We start from the raw sequence: 13,991 nt of genomic DNA, 5'->3' as shown, positions 1-13,991 counted from the left end.
GATTTGGAGGCAACGACTGTCTAGTCCTAATGTTTGATGCTACTGGCTGAACCAGAACACAGTCTGTGTCGCCGAGGCGGGGGAAACTGTTAACCTACAGTATGACTCTCAGACTCAGGCGCTAGAAGGTAGGGTGTGAGGTGAGTTCCCTCGTCAGCAGGGACATAGGTGACCCTAAAGTGCAGGTGGAAGCTGGCACCGGTTGTCCTCTCAGTGGTTGGGCTAGCCTGGAATCGTCACTAGTGGTCTTGGCCCTGATGCCTGCCTCGCCTTCCCTGCCCTCCTTAAGGCAGGGTTTGCCCAGGTTCACCACACCTTTTCTGAGACCAGAGGGCCTCTGGTCTGTGACCACACACTCTGGGAGCTGTGTCCGGAGCCACTCACACTCCGCTCTGCAGATGGGCCCTCGGAGCCTTACGGTGGAAATGCGCAGGCACCCAGCATCCAGCCAGCTCCCCCAAACATCCTCTTCCAGATGGGCTGATAAAGCTTCGCTTGCCAAGAAAGTCATCCCAGGGCGCAGTGCAGCCACTGCCAGAGGGCTGCTACAGAAAATGAATGTAGGGAAGGTTTTGGGAAAGTGGACACTAGGGCCTCCAGGGGCACTGGAGGGAAGACAGCAGGTGCCTGCCCTCCTTTAGGCCTGTGGTCCCCCCCCCCCGACACCCCTCTCTCCCACAGTTGCGAACACCAGGCTCAATGCCCTCTGAAGCCATTTGCTTCCCATAAAAATACTCTTCCCATGGCTTTGCTTTGTGATCACCAGCAACTCTGGACAGGAAGTGTGTTAGTTATTTTCGTCATTGTGCTGACAAAATGCCCTATAAAAGCAGCTTAAGGAAGTGAGGCAGGAAGGGTAAATTTGGCTCACAGTTTGAGGCCCACAGTCTGTCCTGGCAGCAGGGGTGAGAGGCAGTTGGTGACATTGTATCTGTTGTCTAAGAGCGGAGAGAGACGTATACCCTTACTCAGTTCATCGCATCTTCCTTTAGCCTATGAAATAGTGCTGTCCACATTCAATGCGGTTCTTTTCACCTTGGTGAACTCTAAGTCGTCCCTTACACACAGGTTCATAGTTTGTCTTAGATGAGTCTAGAGTCTATCAAGTTGACGGTCAATAGTAACCCTCCCAGAGGAGGACGTGGGCATGCTGGAGTCTTTGGAGTGACAGGACCCCTGTCACTGGGTGTGGAGGTGCATGCAGTCTGCGGTAGGCTTCTCACCATGGGTGACACCTGCAATGTCAAGAGCAGCTGGTGGATTGACTCTAAGCCCTGTGAGCACCACTGCGTTACCTCCCCATTTTCCCACGGCCAGCTCCTTCACATGTGACAGCCACACTGTCCCCTGATCACTCTTTTGTGATGTCCTGCTTGAACTTATTCACTGTTTTTTTTGGGGGGGGTTGTTTGTTTGTTTTGTTTTTTGAGACAGAGTTTCTCTGTGTAGCCCTATCTATCCTGGAACTTGCTCTGTTGACCAGACTGGCCTTGAACTCTGCCGTGCGAGTGCTGGGATTAAAGGCGTGTGCCAGCACCGCCCAGCTAACCTCCTTCACTTTGTTATGTACCACATCTTGTGAGTAGAGTCCCAACCAAAAATACCCAGGTCACAGTGGAAACACAGTATCTAATGACCTGCCATATACCTGAAGCCCTAATGTCACTGCGCATGGAGACATCACTGAACGGCTGCGCAGAGAGTAGAGGGAGAAACAGATGTCTGCCCACCTGTAGCCTGAAGTGCCAACCTGCTGTAGATCCTTCCCTGATGTCAGCCCTCCCCCGTGTAGCTGCTTACTCTCGCCCGCCAGGCTGGTCTCTGGCACCAGCAGGGGAGCCCCCATGGCTGCTGTGGACACAGCCTGTCAGTTGTAATGGACTCACTGACGCTCCACAGGTCTAAAGATTCTGGATTATTCGCTCCAAGATGGATTCCAACTGCTTTTGGCCTCCTGCTAGCTGGGCCTGACTTCTCTGGGGACTAGAAACCCTGCCATGAGGCTGCTGGGGAGAGCAAGTCTGTCACTCACCCCTGAGCCCCCCATTGTGGGTGATGCTAGCAGCTGCTGCCTTGCCAGTTCACTGGTTACATGACCCGTCACAGGTGGGAAATGATTAGTCTCTGCTAAGAGCAGGGCTGGTTGTTCTGGGAATTCTCTGGGCTCCTAAATCAGGAGCAGCCATTCCATATTTAGAGTCTGGGAGTCTCATGCCCACTAAAGTGTTTGGCCTTTTCATTTGCAAGACCTGGGTTTTCCCATTCTCTGGTTCCTCTGGACTCCCAAGGTATAGAGGTATATAGAGGTATATGGTATAGAGGCTACCCCTTCCTCTGGGACTCCACTCCACTCATGCTCAGAGAAAAGGCTTTTCAGAATATCAGAGGTAAATGGAGGATGCGCTCTTGATTATTAAAAGGAGTCTGAAGTACCCAACAGAAAGGCACTGGGCTCTGAGACCCAGTTCCCCTCAAGGCCAGCCTTCACCATGCCTTACCCACCGCTATGCTGATCTCCCTGGCAGGGGGCTGTGCTGCAGGGGCGACCTTTGACCCTTAGTTAGCTTCCCAGTGCTGGAAGCAGGCAGAAAGGATTTCCCGTGGCCCTAGAAGAAATACCTATTTTCTGTCTTCCAAGAAAAGAAGACCTAGCAAGCTGTCTGTATATCAGCTTCAATAATGGGCACCGTAACCAGGTGACTGACATGTCCCTAGCACGAGTCTGCGAATTCAGATGACGTTAAAGTGAACCAAACCAAACTGATGAATCCAGGCAGCAAATGGCTCTTCAGTGTCTTAGGAAACTGCTAAAGAAACCAGCCTCCTTGGGCCAAGAAACTCCCTGGGACGCCAAGTTTTCACGCTAACACCCCAGTCTAAGAGCAACGGTGCCACACAGGAGAGGCTTGGGTCTCTTTGTCCTGATGGAGTTCACACAGCAGAAAGAGTTCTAGTGTGGTCTCCCAGGGGCCCCCACCCCCGCCCCGCAGTCCTCAAGAAACTCTCTTACCTGTGACTAAGGAGTCACTCACAAGTGGCCCGAACGGAAGGAGTGGGCCTCACGCCATACTGTGTGAGTTCAGGAAGAAAGTAGTTTTAACTGTAGTTTCTGTTTCTTTTTTCCTCCCTCCTCTCTATTCTTTTCTCCCTTCCTTCATCTTTTCAGTTTTCAATAGTAGGAATTGAACTCAAGGCTTCATGCATGCTAGGTAAATGCTCTGTCCCTGAGCTACATCCCCAGCCTTCTTTTAAAAACACAGAAAAGAACAGGACCTCATTATGTAGTCTAATTGACCTTGAGCCCCCTGTGTGGCCCACGTTGGCCTGGAACTTGAGACCAACCTACCTCCAATCACCTCATTCTGAAATTACAAGCAGGTCCCACCACTCCTGGCTAGGAATTTCTATTTTTTTAGACCCTCACGAGAAGCAAGCTCATCAGTCACATACTCGTGCCCAGAGCTCCAAAGTCACACAACTCGTGCCCAGACTCTCAGCACACCCGCAGGCTTATCGATTCCCAACCAAAGGATCTTGGACACTGCCTAGTGAATTTGGAAATCAGACTGACTCTTGTAGGCATTGTGCTGAGTGAGGGTCCGGCATCTGCATAGGGCTTTAGAATCTTTCTGCCTGGGGACATACCGGGTCACCTGCAGTGTAGGCGGAGGGCTAGTAGGGTCAAGCACTCAGACCCCAAGAACACAGTACAGACCTGTCACCTGTTTCTTGCTGCCCTGCGGCCTCAAGGGCACACCTCAGGTTTCTGCCCTCAAGTCTTGCCTCACACTTATGGCTTCTACTATGCTCTTTGCATTCCAACTTCTTCTGAGGATGGAGAAGCCGGCCAAGGGAAATCCAGCAGGCAAGGTGTAGGGGGCACCTTAGGGACATCCTTTCTGAGGCTCTGGTGTATATACACAGAATCAGGTTCAGTATGGTGTACACCTTTAGCCCAGCACCTAGGAGACCAAAGCCAGAGGTGTGAAATTCAAGGCCAGCTTGGGTTAAACGGCAAGACTGTTTTATACCAAACCAAACCCTTATCTCTCCTGGCAGGTTTGCTGCACCATAAGAGTCAAACAGTGAGAGCACTGGCTGCTCTTCCAGAGGACTTGAGTTTGGTCCCCAGCACCCAAGGGTGGCTCACAACTGCCTGTAACTCCAGCTCTATGGTATATGACACTCTCTTCTGACTTCTGGGGCACTCACAATCACATATATGGGATTGCAAACACACACGCACACATACAAATAATAAAATAAGTCTTTAACATATAAACTATGTGTTGTAAGTAAGGGAAATCTGAAACGTGCCAGGCTTTCTGTGTTCCTGCGGCTGGGGTAGGGAAGGGGGCACAGAAGGGACTTTACATCACCCTGTTTCTTTGGATGCAGACAGTGGCACCACATGAAGGGAAGGGACATTGTTAGCATCCCTGATGGATGAGGCAGAGACCCAGTGTGCCTGAACCCCTTGCCTGAGGTGACAGTTGGTGAGAGACAGTCGGAGGCAGGATTCAAACTGGTTGTTTCAGAATCCAAAGGGCCTTCTTGTCTAAGGCTGACCCAAAATCTTGGAGGGAGCTAGGCATGCTAGAGAAATATCTAGAAGGTAATGGGAGAGTTGGGGCTCTCCCAGGGTCAACCCCCTCTACCCAAGCACAGTGGGTTCTCCATCTCAGTCCACCATCCCAGGGAAATCTGGGAACAGGGGGAGCAGGCATTCAGAGCTGCAGGGCATAGTCGCTCTTGGCAAGGATGGTTTATGGCCAGTGTTTTCAGACCACGTTTTGACAGTTCACTGGGGGCGGGCAGTGTAGGGGTGTCATTAAAGCCGTTATTGCTCTATTAAATTTTTCTAGGAACATAAAGAGCTTCCAGCAGCCCCAAGCCATGCAACCACAGTGGAGCAAATTATCACCTTTTAAACGAGATCCGTTTCTGCGAAGCCCTGCATAATACTTCCCCCGTCGATAAATCACGCCTGCCTCTCTTTCATTCCCAGGATTCCCTGGTCCCCTCTTCCTACAGTTCCTTTGTCACTTTCTTTTCACAGTCCTCCTATCGCCTGGAGTCTTTGTTGCTGGTTTTGTAGTGAAATCTGTCTGGCCTGCACGGTGCTGAGGATGTGAGCTTGGGGGTTATTGATCAGCACCTGGAGTACAGCAGCTCGTGGATGGGCTGGGAGGGGGACAGACCATTTGGGTCTCTTCTATCATTTCAGATTTTCTAGATAAAAAAATGTGCTTCAGTGGTAAGATCCAGGACTTCTCTGGTGAAATCAGACAACACTGGGCATTTCTTTCTAATTGAACTTGTTATGGGAAACCTATATTTGTGAAGGATGTACAGCCACCATAAGAAAGTCAAGACAGTAAGATAGGCCCCTGCTGTCTTGCCAACTAGACTCCCCATTGTGCTTGCGGGAGGGGGGGAGGAAGAAGGGAGAACAATAGATGTGCACCCAGCTAACTTTCTGCTTTTTGTGTAGTCCAGGGAAAGGTGACACCTTTAGTGGGTAGGTCTTCCAGTCACAGTTACCCTAATCAAGATAACCTCCATGGGCACGCCCAGAGACCCACCTCCCAGGGGACTCTGGAGCCTGTCAGTTTGGCAATTGAGAAGGAGGGAAGACTAAAGAAGGGCAAAGTCTGTGGAAGTGATGGTGAGTCTGGAGGTGATGGGTGAGTCTAGAGGGGATGGGTGAGTCTGGAGGGGATGGTGAGTCTGTGGAGGTGATAGTGAGTCTGTGGAGGGGATGGTGAGTCTGTGGAGGGAATGGTGAGTCTGTGGAGGGGATGGTGAGTCTGTGGAGGGGATGGTGAGTCTGTGGAGGGGATGGTGAGTCTGTGGAGGGGATGGTGAGTCTGTGGAGGGGATGGTGAGTCTGTGGAGGGGATGGTGAGTCTGTGGAGGGGATGGTGAGTCTGTGGAGGGGATGGTGAGTCTGTGGAGGGGATGGTGAGTCGGTGGAGGGGATGGTGAGTCTGTGGAGGTGATGGTGAGTCTGTGGAAGTGATGGTGAGTCTGGAGGTGATAATGAGTCTGTGGAGGGGATGGTGAGTCTGTGGAGGTGATAGTGAGTCTGTGGAGGTGATGGTGAGTCTGTGGAGGTGATGGTGAGTCTGTGGAGGTGATAGTGAATCTGTGGAGGGGATGGTGAGTCTGTGGAGGGGATGGTGAGTCTGTGGAGGTGATAGTGAGTCTGTGGAGGTGATGGTGAGTCTGTGGAGGGGATGGTGAGTCTGTGGAGGTGATGGTGAGTCTGTGGAGGTGATGGTGAGTCTGTGGAGGTGATAGTGAGTCTGTGGAGGGGATGGTGAGTCTGTGGAGGTGATGATGAAGTCTGTGGAGGGGATAGGTGAGTCTGTGGAGGTGATAGTGAGTCTGTGGAGGGGATGATGAAGTCTGTGGAGGTGATGGTGAGTCTGTGGAGGGGATGGTGAGTCTGTGGAGGGGATGGTGAGTCTGTGGAGGTGATGGTGAGTCTGTGGAGGTGATGGTGAGTCTGTGGAGGGGATGGTGAGTCTGTGGAGGTGATGGTGAGTCTGTGGAGGTGATGGTGAGTCTGTGGAGGGGATGGTGAGTCTGTGGAGGGGATGGTGAGTCTGTGGAGGGGATGGTGAGTCTGTGGAGGGGATGGTGAGTCTGTGGAGGGGATGGTGAGTCTGTGGAGGGGATGGTGAGTCTGTGGAGGGGATGGTGAGTCTGTGGAGGGGATGGTGAGTCTGTGGAGGTGATGGTGAGTCTGTGGAGGGGATGGTGAGTCTGTGGAGGGGATGGTGAGTCTGTGGAGGTGATGGTGAGTCTGTGGAGGGGATGGTGAGTCTGTGGAGGGGATGGTGAGTCTGTGGAGGGGATGGTGAGTCTGTGGAGGGGGTGGTGAGTCTGTGGAGGGGATGGTGAGTCTGTGGAGGGGATGGTGAGTCTGGAGGGGATAGGTGAGTCTGTGGAGGGGATGGTGAGTCTGTGGAGGTGATAGTGAGTCTGTGGAGGTGATGGTGAGTCTGTGGAGGTGATGGTGAGTCTGTGGAGGTGATGGTGAGTCTGTGGAGGGGATGGTGAGTCTGTGGAGGGGATGGTGAGTCTGTGGAGGTGATAGTGAGTCTGTGGAGGGGATGGTGAGTCTGTGGAGGTGATGGTGAGTCTGTGGAGGGGATGGTGAGTCTGTGGAGGGGATGGGTGAGTCTGTGGAGGTGATAGTGAGTCTGTGGAGGTGATAGTGAGTCTGTGGAGGGGATGGTGAGTCTGTGGAGGGGATGGTGAGTCTGTGGAGGTGATGGTGAGTCTGTGGAGGTGATGGTGAGTCTGTGGAGGGGATGGTGAGTCTGTGGAGGGGATGGTGAGTCTGTGGAGGTGATGGTGAGTCTGTGGAGGGGATGGTGAGTCTGTGGAGGTGATGGTGAGTCTGTGGAGGGGATGGTGAGTCTGTGGAGGGGATGGTGAGTCTGTGGAGGTGATGGTGAGTCTGTGGAGGGGATGGTGAGTCTGTGGAGGGGATGGTGAGTCTGTGGAGGGGATGGTGAGTCTGTGGAGGGGGTGGTGAGTCTGTGGAGGGGATGGTGAGTCTGTGGAGGGGATGGTGAGTCTGTGGAGGGGATGGTGAGTCTGGAGGGGATAGGTGAGTCTGTGGAGGGGATGGTGAGTCTGTGGAGGTGATAGTGAGTCTGTGGAGGTGATGGTGAGTCTGTGGAGGTGATGGTGAGTCTGTGGAGGTGATGGTGAGTCTGTGGAGGTGATAGTGAGTCTGTGGAGGGGATGGTGAGTCTGTGGAGGTGATGATGAAGTCTGTGGAGGGAATAGGTGAGTCTGTGGAGGTGATAGTGAGTCTGTGGAGGGGATGATGAAGTCTGTGGAGGTGATAATGAGTCTGTGGAGAGGATGGTGAGTCTGTGGAGGGGATGGTGAGTCTGTGGAGGTGATGGTGAGTCTGTGGAGGTGATGGTGAGTCTGTGGAGGGGATGGTGAGTCTGTGGAGGGGGTGGTGAGTCTGTGGAGGGGATGGTGAGTCTGTGGAGGTGATGGTGAGTCTGTGGAGGTGATAGTGAGTCTGTGGAGGGGATGGTGAGTCTGTGGAGGTGATGGTGAGTTGTGGAGGGGATAGTGAGTCTGTGGAGGGGATGGTGAGTCTGTGGAGGGGATGGTGAGTCTGTGGAGGTGATAGTGAGTCTGTGGAGGGGATAGGTGAGTCTGTGGAGGGGATGGTGAGTCTGTGGAGGTGATAGTGAGTCTGTGGAGGGGATGGTGAGTCTGTGGAGGGGATGGTGAGTCTGTGGAGGTGATGGTGAGTCTGTGGAGGGGATGGTGAGTCTGGAGGGGATGGTGAGTCTGTGGAGGGGATGGTGAGTCTGTGGAAGGATGGGTGAAGTCTGTGGAGGTGATGGTGAGTCTGTGGAGGGGATGGTGAGTCTGTGGAGGGGATGGTGAGTCTGTGGAGGGGATGGTGAGTCTGTGGAGGTGATGGTGAGTCTGTGGAGGGGATGGTGAGTCTGTGGAGGGGATGGTGAGTCTGTGGAGGGGATGATGAGTCTGTGGAGGGGATGGTGAGTCTGTGGAGGTGATGGTGAGTCTGTGGAGGTGATGGTGAGTCTCTCGAGGTGATGGTGAGTCTGTGGAGGGGATGGTGAGTCTGTGGAAGGATGGGTGAAGTTGTGGAGGTGATGGTGAGTCTGTGGAGGTGATGGTGAGTCTGTGGAGGGGATGGTGAGTCTGTGGAGGTGATGATGAAGTCTGTGGAGGGGATGGTGAGTCTGTAGAGGTGATGATGAAGTCTGTGGAGGTGATGGTGAGTCTGTGGAGGGGATGGTGAGTCTGTGGAGGGGATGGTGAGTCTGTGGAGGGGATGGTGAGTCTGTGGAGGGGATGGTGAGTCTGTGGAGGGGATGGTGAGTCTGTGGAGGGGATGGTGAGTCTGTGGAGGTGATGGTGAGTCTGTGGAGGTGATAGTGAGTCTGTGGAGGGGATGGTGAGTCTGTGGAGGGGATGGTGAGTCTGTGGAGGTGATGGTGAGTCTGTGGAGGGGATGGTGAGTCTGTGGAGGGGATGGTGAGTCTGTGGAGGGGATAGTTAGTCTGTGGAGGTGATGGTGAGTCTGTGGAGGGGATGGTGAGTCTGTGGAGGTGATAGTGAGTCTGTGGAGGTGATGGTGAGTCTGTGGAGGGGATGGTGAGTCTGTGGAGGGGATGGTGAGTCTGTGGAGGGGATGGTGAGTCTGTAGAGGTGATAGTGAGTCTGTGGAGGTTATGGTGAGTCTGTGGAGGGGATGGGTGAGTCTGTGGAGGGGATGGTGAGTCTGTGGAGGTGATAGTGAGTCTGTGGAGGTGATGGTGAGTCTGTGGAGGTGATGGGTGAGTCTGTTGAGGGGATAGTGAGTCTGTGGAGGGAATGGTGAGTCTGTGGAGGGGATGGTGAGTCTGTGGAGGTGATGGTGAGTCTGTGGAGGGGATGGTGAGTCTGTGGAGGGGATGGTGAGTCTGTGGAGGGGATGGTGAGTCTGTTGGGTTGATGGTGAGTCTGTGGAGGGGATGGTGATTCTGTGGAGGTGATGGTGAGTCTGTGGAGGGGATGGTGAGTCTGTGGAGGGGATGGGTGAGTCTGTGGAGGGGATGGTGAGTCTGTGGAGGGGATGGTGAGTCTGTGGAGGGGATAGGTGAGTCTGTGGAGGGGATAGTGAGTCTGTGGAGGGGATGGTGAGTCTGTGGAGGGGATGGGTGAGTCTGTGGAGGGGATGGTGAGTCTGTGGAGGGGATGGTGAGTCTGTGGAGGGGATGGTGAGTCTGTGGAGGGGATAGGTGAGTCTGTGGAGGGGATGGTGAGTCTGTGGAGGGGATGGTGAGTCTGTGGAGGGGATGGGTGAGTCTGTGGAGGGGATGGTGAGTCTGTGGAGGGGATGGTGAGTCTGTGGAGGGGATGGTGAGTTCTGTAGAGGGGATGGTGAGTCTGTGGAGGGGATGGTGAGTCTGTGGAGGGGATGGTGAGTCTGTGGAGGGGATAGGTGAGTCTGTGGAGGGGATGGTGAGTCTGTGGAGGGGATATGCAAATCTATGGAGATGATGTCTCCCTGAATCTTAAGCTAGAGAGGTTTGAGAGCAGTCATTAAATGCCTCTTTGGGCTTGAACAGAGGATGGCAGCCCCCTTCTGGAGCCTGAGAATTCACACCCAGAGGATATGGGGAGCCACTGAAGGCTCTTAGCAGATTAGTGACCTGGGTAGAGAGCTCCTAGAAGAGGCTTCTCTGAGACCACTGAAGCAGTAAAGGAAAGGGCCTGGAGGTCTAGCCCAGGTTAAAGGCATGTCCCTGAGCCTAGGACATTTTTATCTTGCATGAAGAGTCTCCTTTCGTTGTATCTGTTGTTCTTTGTGTTTGTGTGTGGGATGTATGTGCTTGTGTACATGTTCACCTGTATCAACATGTATGCCCATGCATCTGCAGGCGTGCGTGTGTGCGTGCACGTGTGTGTGTGTGTGTGTGTGTGTGTGTGTGTGTGTGTGTGTGAGAGGGGGGGGGAGTTTGCAGCCAGGTTCTCACAGTTACCTATAATTTTTAATTTGACATGGTCTACCATTGACTGACTGAAAACACCTCAGTAGAGGAACTGCCTAGACCAGGCTGGCCTGTGGAAACTGTTTTGATTATTAACTGATGTTGGAGGTAGCTCACTGCGGGCGGTACCATCCCTAGGCAGGTGGTCTTTGGCTGTATAAGAAATTTACCTAAGCTTGCGCCTGAGTGAGCCAGCAAGCAATGTCTTCTATGGTTTCTGCAGCAGCTTCCTGCCCTGATTTCCTTCAATGGTGGATTGTGACCTGGAAGTGGAAGACAAACCCTTTATTTCTCTAAATTGCTTTTGGACAGAGTCTTTTTATCCCAGCAACAGGAAGGAAGTTAGGATGGGCATCTTCCTCTGTGATCTCTCCACTTTAAGTTTTGAGTCGGGGTCCATCAGTGACCTGGGGCTCTTCAGTTCTGCCATGATGACTGCCAGTGACCCTCCACGGCTCCTCCTGCTCTGCCTCCCCAGCACGGGGATTGCAGGCGTGCTCTGCCTCCCCAGCACGGGGATTGCAGGCGTGCACCGCCTCCCCAGCACGGGGATTGCAGGCGTGCACCGCCTCCCCAGCACGGGGATTGCAGGCGTGCACCGCCTCCCCAGCACGGGGATTGCAGGCGTGCACCGCCTCCCCAGCACGGGGATTGCAGGCGTGCACCGCCTCCCCAGCACGGGGATTGCAGGCGTGCACCGCCTCCCCAGCACGGGGATTGCAGGCGTGCACCGCCTCCCCAGCACGGGGATTGCAGGCGTGCACCGCCTCCCCAGCACGGGGATTGCAGGCGTGCACCGCCTCCCCAGCACGGGGATTGCAGGCGTGCACCGCCTCCCCAGCACGGGGATTGCAGGCGTGCACCGCCTCCCCAGCACGGGGATTGCAGGCGTGCACCGCCTCCCCAGCATGGGGATTGCAGGCGTGCACTGCCACACCGGCTTTTTCACTCGATTGCTGGGATCCGGACTCAGGTGCTCACTATTCTGCAGTCAGCGCTAAATCGACTGAGCCTTTTCCCAAGCCCTATTTATTTTGTTTGCTTGAGATAAGGCCGCACTATGTAGCCCTGACTGGCCTAGCATTTACCATGCCAACCAGAATGGTCTTGAATTCACAGAGAACCACCTGAGCTGGGATTAAGGTCCCGATTTTTACTCCTTGATTGCACACGAAGCTGCCGGCAGGTTCATGTTAGGTTTAAGCGTCTCACATTAGAACTGGAGAGGGCAGGGTCGGTCTGGACTCCAGTTCACCCATGTTTCCTGTTTCACCCCTTCTATCAAGCCTGGGAGCTGCTGGTATACAGCCCCTACTTAGGAAGGCTGGACGCATCAAGAAATTTCTTGTCTAAGCGAGATCTAACACGCTGCCTTTCTTTCGTGCTGTTGTTTGTTGTACGCGTCTTGCTATCTGCAGATTCTCTTGTTTGAATGTCACAAACGCTTTCAGGAACCACGTTCCTCATTCCTAAATTTGAGTTTCATATCCTCTCAGGTTTGTGTCTGACCTTGTTTTACCAAAGGATCACAAGATCGGGGCGGGGTCCAGGAGAGATTGGCAAGGAGGGACTCGAACCCCAAGCCAGCTGAGGGTCAATTACAGGTGGGTCTAATGTGGCCCTCTACTCAGGTTCCAGGGTCAGGGTAACCAGTGGCCTGTGGCTACCAGAAAAATGCCGTGGGATCATGGATCCTTGGGGCATCAAGGCCCGGCTAGAGTTCTGAGGAAGTGTAGGGAGGTGCCCTTGTTCCCAAAGGTTTGAGCTTTCTACAGTTAGTGGCGAGGGCAGGGTAACACTATTTTTGTTCTGCAGCTTTTTGATGGTGTTTGGGGCCCACCCTGATAATCTCCCCATCACGGCATCCTTGATTTCTGAGAATCTAGAAGCAGATGCCTTTGGCGGCTGCTATTGGCTTGGCCAGGAGAGGGAGGACTGCATAAGTCCAGACAGTGGGAACCCAGAGTCCCTCCAGAGGACAGGAGCATCCTTCCCTGCTCCCACCCCTATTCCCGCTCCACTGCCTCAGGCCTCTGAGGTAAGAGGGGCCCTCAGCATAGTATAGTCTGACCTTGGAACTTCATGCAATTTTGAGAACTTGCAGGATGGAAGCCAGTTCTTCGCGTTAATTGCAGTCTGTCCTGGGCCAGATCCTTGGGGTGGGGTGGGGGGTTTCATCACCTCCGCCTGAAGTTTAAGGAAACTGGGTGAAGCTGGTAGGCTTAGGTCTAGCTGTGTCCCCTGGGATGGGTGTTCTCATATAATCTGAGGCTGGACTCTCCATTGCTTCCACACACAGCAACCCCCTCCACCTGCCCCCTGCCTGTGTGTGACTGGGTGGGCTCTGAACTTGGTGGCACACTTGGCACTGTTCTTGAATGGCTTCATAATGTGTTAGCAGCCCATGTGGCAGAGATTCGTGAATGAGTGGAGGGTGGGAAGGGCTAGGGGTTCCCTAGGATCTACCTGCCACCCACAAGTGTCCTTGATTCCTGCTTTAATCAAACATATTACACTATTTTTCTGCATCCGTTTGCATGGGCATCCATGTATGTTTGAACACAGAAACCATGCTTTCTCTCTGTATCTATTAGAAGGACCACCTCTTATCTTCTAAGGCTGAGGAACGGCCAGGCCAAGCTTCTCCCCAAGCTTCTCCGTGTGTCAAGTTACACCCAGGGCTGTGCCAAGCAACAGCTGCCCTGCGAGAGAAGCCCTCCTGGTGTGGCCCTCCACCTGCTGTGAGTGAATGGCCTTCCAAACTCAGGTTTCCGTAGCTGGCCACAGATCCTGCCTGCCTTTCCTGTGTATCTGAGGCTGGCGTGGCGCCGGGTCCTGGCTTGCAGGGATGGACCGAAACCATCCCTCCCTGGAGAAGCCTGCAGCCAGGTGGGGAGGCAGAGCTGCTAACAACAGTACAGTGGCTTGTTCCTAAGAACTGGAAGGGGAAGTGGAGCCCGCTAGGTGGAGTCAGGGGGGGAGGGGAGGCAGGGCAGGGAGGGTTGAAGGAGGTGCTGATGAGATGCGGACTTAACTGGAATTGAGGGGGGAGCCCTGAAACATTGCATGACGGCCAGGCACCTGCCCCCTGCTTGCCTCTCTTTGGGTTCTGCAGCGTCCCAGAGACCTTGGAAGGTATGCATAAGAGCAGTTCCAAGAGTCTCCTTTCTGGCGAGAGAAGACCTGATTCAGATGTTGGTTGTGATTCTGTGATTAGATTATTATAATAGTGTTTGATACAGTGTCTGATTCCTTTTTTTTTTTTTCCTTTGGTTGTTCGAAGCAAAGGTTCTCTGTGTAGCCTCGGCTGTCCTGGAACTCACTCTGAAGGCCAGGCTGGTCTTGAACTCACAAAGATCTGCTTGCTTCTGCCTCCGGAGTGCTGGGATTAAAGGCCTGAGCTCCCATCGCCTGGCTAGTATCTGATTCTAAGATGCTGTGTAC

Source organism: Microtus pennsylvanicus, chromosome 8 (genome assembly GCF_037038515.1).
Source record: "Microtus pennsylvanicus isolate mMicPen1 chromosome 8, mMicPen1.hap1, whole genome shotgun sequence".
Taxonomy (NCBI): Eukaryota; Metazoa; Chordata; class Mammalia; order Rodentia; family Cricetidae; genus Microtus; species Microtus pennsylvanicus.
This window is presented reverse-complemented; position numbering follows the sequence as displayed.